The following is a 6,164-nucleotide window of genomic DNA, read 5'->3' on the forward strand; positions in this document are numbered from 1 at the left end:
GCGCGCGCAGCCAGCCAGCACAGCTCGGCCGCGGCCAGCAGCAGGCTGAGCAGCGTCCAGAGCAGCGGGCGCCGCGCCGGCCGGCCGGCAGCCGCCGACAGCAGCAGCTGGACGGCCAGCAGCCGGACCAGCGCCGGCCAGCGCCTCCTCAGCAGCAGCGCCGCCACCAGCGCCGGCAGGGCGGCGCGCAGCCGGGCGCCGCTCCGAGACCGGCACAGGCCGCACAGCAAGCTGACGGCGCAGGCGGCGGACAGCGCGGCGGCGGCGACGGTCCCGTCCGTCCCGACGCACACCTGCAGCGTGTGGCGGAGGGCGGCGGCGGTGCGGTCGACGGCGCCGCCCAGACCGGCCGACATGGTACTGAGCGGCAGTGGGTGCACCGCACTACCCTCCAGCCTTCTCCGGTTACTGCCACCACACCATCAGCAGGTCACTGTGTCCGCCACACCACTGCGACTCGAGCTCCAACTCACACCAACTGTACGATACCATGCACTACGGTCGATCCACGCACTCCCACACCGTCCGGCCGAACGGCGATCGATTTACGGACTGGGCCAGCGGCCAGCGCCGACGGCCACGATACGGGTCGGCACCCGGAGGGGAGGAGACAGGGGGACAGGGGGAGCGACTGGTGGTGGTGAGTCAGTATTATAACAGACACGGAATGGACGCTCGGACAGGGCGACGTAGCGGAGGGAGGGGTGAATCCTACAGACTTCACCACGAATGACACACGGTTGGGTACACGGTATTTATAGTTCAGGCGAACACCACAAACACTGTCAGGTAGGCGCGTTCACGGGCAAAGATATCTCCCAATGCCTAGTCAGAAGCGTCCAACAGCCCCACGCGGCGTGCACTCCACCGGGGCCCTCCTGTGCCGGCCGCCACTGGCCACACTGCCGCACCGCCGGCAGTCCGGCACTATCTTATCGGGGTCCGGCCGGCGCGGCGGTGCAGTCCGCTTTTTAGACCGGCGCCGCGACCCGTCAACAGTCGGCCACTGTCAACAGTCGGACGCCCGACGGTACGACACGGCCGGCGACCGCAGAGGTTTTGCATGCGGATTTGCATCGATAATGCCGTGACAGAGTGCATAGGCGTAGGAACGTTTTCGAAAGTGGGGGGGCCAGGCTCCCAGAGGTCTAAAACCTAACCTACCCCCAAAATCTAATTTCTCCTCGGATTTCGGCCACTTTGTTTTCGCAAACATGCTCAGAGGTAAAAAAATCGAGACAAAAACAAAAATAAAATTGGTTAAATTTCATGGAGACTCCCGTCAATAAAGTCAAACTGATGGACGCGTTCCCCTGTCCTCCGCAGCCGTTGGCACCCATGCAAATTCCAGAGGCATCCAGCAACTTTTTCATTACGAGCAAGCGTGAAATGTGCAAAGCGAGTCTTTTCAATAGTCTTTTCAATATACCTATAAAAATCAGCATGAACGGCCCAGCTAGGCTCAGCCAGGCCTGTAAGGTTTTTAAGAGGTTTTATATTAGCGACCACTGCAACTGGGCTGATTGACTGTCAGAGGCCGGTGTGGGCCCTCAGAGACCAGTTTAACCCTCGCCGGCCCGGACCTATAAGTTTTCTACATACGCGCCGGCCGAGGGGGGCGGGCGGGTACGACCCCCCTCGCCGTTTCGCCCCAGGTGGAGCTAGCGCGTCGCGGAAAAAACGAGCGTGTGCGCCGTTACGAGACGAAGAGATCGATACCCGATTTTAAGGTCCTAGGTCAACCGGTGACCTGAGGTCAAGTCAAGTGCCTCAAGGCACGGTTCCGTTTTTGGTGAATAACTTCGCAAGAAACGGCCGCAGGGCGCAGAGCCGCGATTTTGCCAGCATCGTGTTCGCCTCTCTCAGGTGCGTCGAATGATATACTTTTTATTTGGGTGAGGTAAACTTAGGGTGTTGACCTCGGGTCACGGTCAGGTCAGCGCCCCCAGGTCACGAAATTGGTCGAATGAGGTCTTGTCTCATATCATTCGATTCGGAAGGTCTTCCTGAGTCCATTGGTGGCTTTCCCGACTCGCTAGCTCAATTTGATCGGTAGTTATTGACGAAAAACTAATATGACCCTTATAACGTCATAAATGACGTCGCGCAAGGTCAACATTGCAAAAGTGACGCATCGAACCTTGAAAGGAGTGCATGAAATCACGATTCGGTGTGCTTGAGATAGTTGGAGATCGTTCCCGGCGCCAGAAAAAAAGCTTTCAGTTTATCCCCATTGACTTATACCTAATGGTAAGGTCACGAAAATGACCTGACCTCATATGACCTTTAGGAAAATCCGAGATGTACAAGTTGTGAGACTCCTAATGGATACTAGGTCCTGCAAGTTTCATTTCCCTGTGAAATCTTCTCTGGCAGTGAGGGCGTTGCGAAGTTGCGACATCTGAAGACCGTGCAGAGGTTCACTTATGACCTCATAGGTCAGTGACCTGATCTGACCCGAAAATGCGGTTGGTGTCAAAAGATCCGGCTTGATTCAAAGGCCAGGTATGCCAAGCTTCCGCTCTTTATCGCCGGCGTAATCGGAGCTATCGCGAAAAAAAAAACTACGGAGGGGCGGCACCCCCCCTCGGCCGGCGAGGGTTAAGGCCCTCAGAGACCAGTACAGGGCCTGCAAAGAGCAGTTTCAGACCTTTAGATGCCGACTTGGGCCATTAAAGGCTAATGTGGGTCCTTACAGGCCAGCTTGGGCCCTCAGAGGTCAGTGTGGGACCCTAAAATGCCGGCATGGGCCGGCGTTGGACCCCAAAGGCCAGCAGAGCAGAAGTACTGGCCCTCAAAAACCAAGATGGGCCTCCGAGGCCAGCATCGGTCTTCAGAATCCAGTGCAAGGCCCTCAGAGGCTAATGTGGGTCCTTACAGGCCAGCATGGGCCCTTAGAGGCCAGTGTGGGGACGTAACAGATCGGCATGGGCCGGCGTTGGACCCCTAAGGCCAAGATGGACCCTCAGAGGCCGATGCGTACCCTTAGAGGCCGGCATCGGGTCTCCAGAATTCAGTGCGGGGGCCTCAGAGGCACCTAAAGGTTAGTCTTGGGACCCCAGAGACAGAAATGAGGCCACCAGAGGCCGATGTGAGGCCCTCAGACGCCGGCTGGGCCCTTGAGGCCGGTTTAGGGGTCCTCAAATGCCAGTGGAGGAACCTCAGAGGTCAATGTGGGCGCTTGACCGCCACTGAAGGGCCCTCTGAGATCAATGTAGGACCCTCAAAGACTGGTTTGGGAGCTGTTAATAGCTGGCGTTGGATTCTTGAGCCTCGTGACAATCGAATAAGTGCCAGAGCCCCATACGCCCATGGGGGCCCATTGTTTGTTTGGGGAGGGGGGGGGGGGCAAATGGAGGGGCAGATACAGACATTGCTGGCCCCCAGCCTGTTTGAACCGAGGCGGGGGCACGGTCACCCTGGCCCCCAGCTAGTACGCCTTTGACGAACTATGCCGACCCCAAGCAGATCTGGTCAAGCGTTGGTCGTTTGTATACGCATTCCCCTGCACCGTGCTAGTATTGTCTTCTACCTTTTCAGTGCTCGCTGTCCCGCGCATCGTAATCAACAAAATGCTGCGGCACCAGGACTCACAGTCTTGTCTCTGATATGGTTTTCTTCATTGAGTGAAGGAAATTGCGGTCAATAACGCTGTAGAAACGAAAGGGAATCTTCACTAAAGGGCAAGCTGAATAGTTGTCAAGTTCTGGTGTTTAGGGTACCGGGTGGTAGGTACAGACAGACACTTAAGTCAGCAAAAAGTGGGGGGGCCAGTTAACATTGCTGGCCCCCCCACCTCCGAAAGTGGGGGGGCCATGGCCCCCCCGGCCCCCCCTGTTCCTACGCCTATGACAGAGTGCGAAGCAAAAAGCATTAGCGCTGCTTTCACGACAGACAGAGGTTGACAGAGTCGCGGATTCCATGGAGTCTTATGTTGTGAGGCAATCAGTTTCTCTATCGAAGACACGCCAATAATGAATGGATATGTGGAAATCAAGTTTGAGATCACATCACACAATCAGCTTCACGACTCCGTTGTTTGTAACGTTAGCAGGTACACAATCATGCATGCTTGATATATGTATAGGGCGGTGTTTCCCTGTCGTTTAACTACATTCTCGACTTTCCTGTCGCACAAGGTGAGAAGTGTTATTTTTGCCACTCAGCGGCTAACAGCATGGATTGTCCATTGCACACGTTAAATTTCATCTATTAGGTACCGGACACAGCGAGAAGAACAGAACTCATTCCGCAATATTTTGACATGCCTTCGTGGGTGGGTCCTGGGCGTTACCCTGCTCGCGTAAATTTAATATGCGCTAAGGGGGGGGGGGGGGGGTTACGGGCGCGCGTGTCGACTTCGGGGTCATTTGCAAGGATGACATGCGTAAATCAGCTGTCAGCATTCAATTTCCGTATTCCGATGCAAAACCGAATACCCCGAGCCGGAGACATGTTCTCTTGAATTGTCCATCATTATCTCCTAATCGAGAGCCGTCAGAGGCGGTCGCAGAGCCGTCAGCTATTAGGTATGTCGATGGACTGGCACGCACAGCCCACCGCCCGCTGACGCTGACGCTGGTCCCACCCGAAGGGCGTTGTCGGCGCACAGGAAACGTTCACGCAGGCGCCAACGCTCCGTGACCCACCGAATGCGCCCGCAGTTCCCCGGGGTTTGGATTAGTGATGTAAAACTCCGGCACATACAGCGGAAATGATATGTGCAGGAGATTAGATTGGTCGGGCTCAGTGAGTAGCGCACCAGGCTCCACAAGCACGTAGTCGCACGACGGTGGAGGGATAGTGAGCCGATATCGACGGTCATGACTCATGAGCACTATCAGATCTAGGAGTCGTGCTAAACAAGCTATAGGCAATAATGCCAAATGTGGGCCAGTTTCGGAAAAATCTTGAATTCCTTGCGGATGCGGTGTGCAGACACGAATGTGAGTCACCAGAAAACAAAGATGTGTCTCAATATCTCGCGTTTCGACTGATATGGTTGCTAGTTGAAACTAAGTAACCACTCTTAACCCGCGCCCGGCTGGGGGTCCTGGATTTCCACGCCCTGCTGGGGGGGGGGGTGTTTGAACACCCCCCCTTGTAACTCGGCTCCTGGGCCACGTAGCGATACGCGGAAGGCGGCGTTCGAAAGAGCGTAAAAAATAATGACGAAATCACTTCGGTCAATTTTTTGGTCAGGTCAAAGGTCAGGTCACCAGAGGTCATTGAAGGCAAAATTTCGCCGATTTCCAGGTCGAATGTCGAAAATTTCCAAGAAGCTAACGCATAACTCGGGAACCAATAGAGCTACAGCGCCGCGGAAAAGTGCATTCGATAGCCCTATTAACGCCCTTTCTGAGTAATTCTCTCAGATTTGACCTAACGTCAACGGTTTTGCCTGCAGGGGGCAAAAACTGCAAAAATAGCCGATTTTTTTCGGAAACAGTTTTTCTGCAATAACTTTTGACCCAAGCCTTGTACGAGCTTACTTTTACCGGCATCGTGTTCCTCTCGTCAAGACGCATCGAATGAACTATGACTTGACCTTGAAAGGTCAACTTGAAAATTTGACCTCAGGTCAAGGTCATGACCTGACCGGAAAGGGTCATGTTGCATATCAGTCGATCCGTATAGTCGAGCTGAACACATATAAGGCGTTTTCATCGCTCTAGCATGCCTCTATCAAAAGTTTTTTGCGAAAAACTGTTAGATACCATTCGTGACCTAAGATGACCTCAGGGCACAAACAAGGGTCACGGACACCATTTTCATGTTCAGTGTGTCTAAACCACTTGTACGTCGGTGTTTGGGAGTGTTTATAATGTCTTTCGTCCAAAAGAGGCGCATTTCAATTTTCTCCCATTGACTTATAATGGGGAGGTCGCAAAATTGACCTGACCTTAGGTCATCGATATCAAAATTCTGAGATATGCATTTTGTACATGCTATTGCTCTTAGCAATCGCTGAAAGTTTCAAAGCGATCGGTCACTCGGTGTAGCTATGACAGACATTGAAACTTTTTATGAGGTGAGGTCACTTCAAGTGACCTGGTGACCTGACCTTGAATGACCTTGGTCTGAAATTTTCACAACATGTGTAGAATTGATGTATGATAAGGTGTACCAAAAACGGCGGCGCTCCGCGCCGCCGTTTTTGAGAT

The sequence above is a fragment of the Amphibalanus amphitrite genome, unplaced genomic scaffold (assembly GCF_019059575.1).
Source record: "Amphibalanus amphitrite isolate SeventyFive unplaced genomic scaffold, NRLGWU_Aamphi_draft 001261F_arrow, whole genome shotgun sequence".
Classification (NCBI taxonomy): Eukaryota; Metazoa; Arthropoda; class Thecostraca; order Balanomorpha; family Balanidae; genus Amphibalanus; species Amphibalanus amphitrite.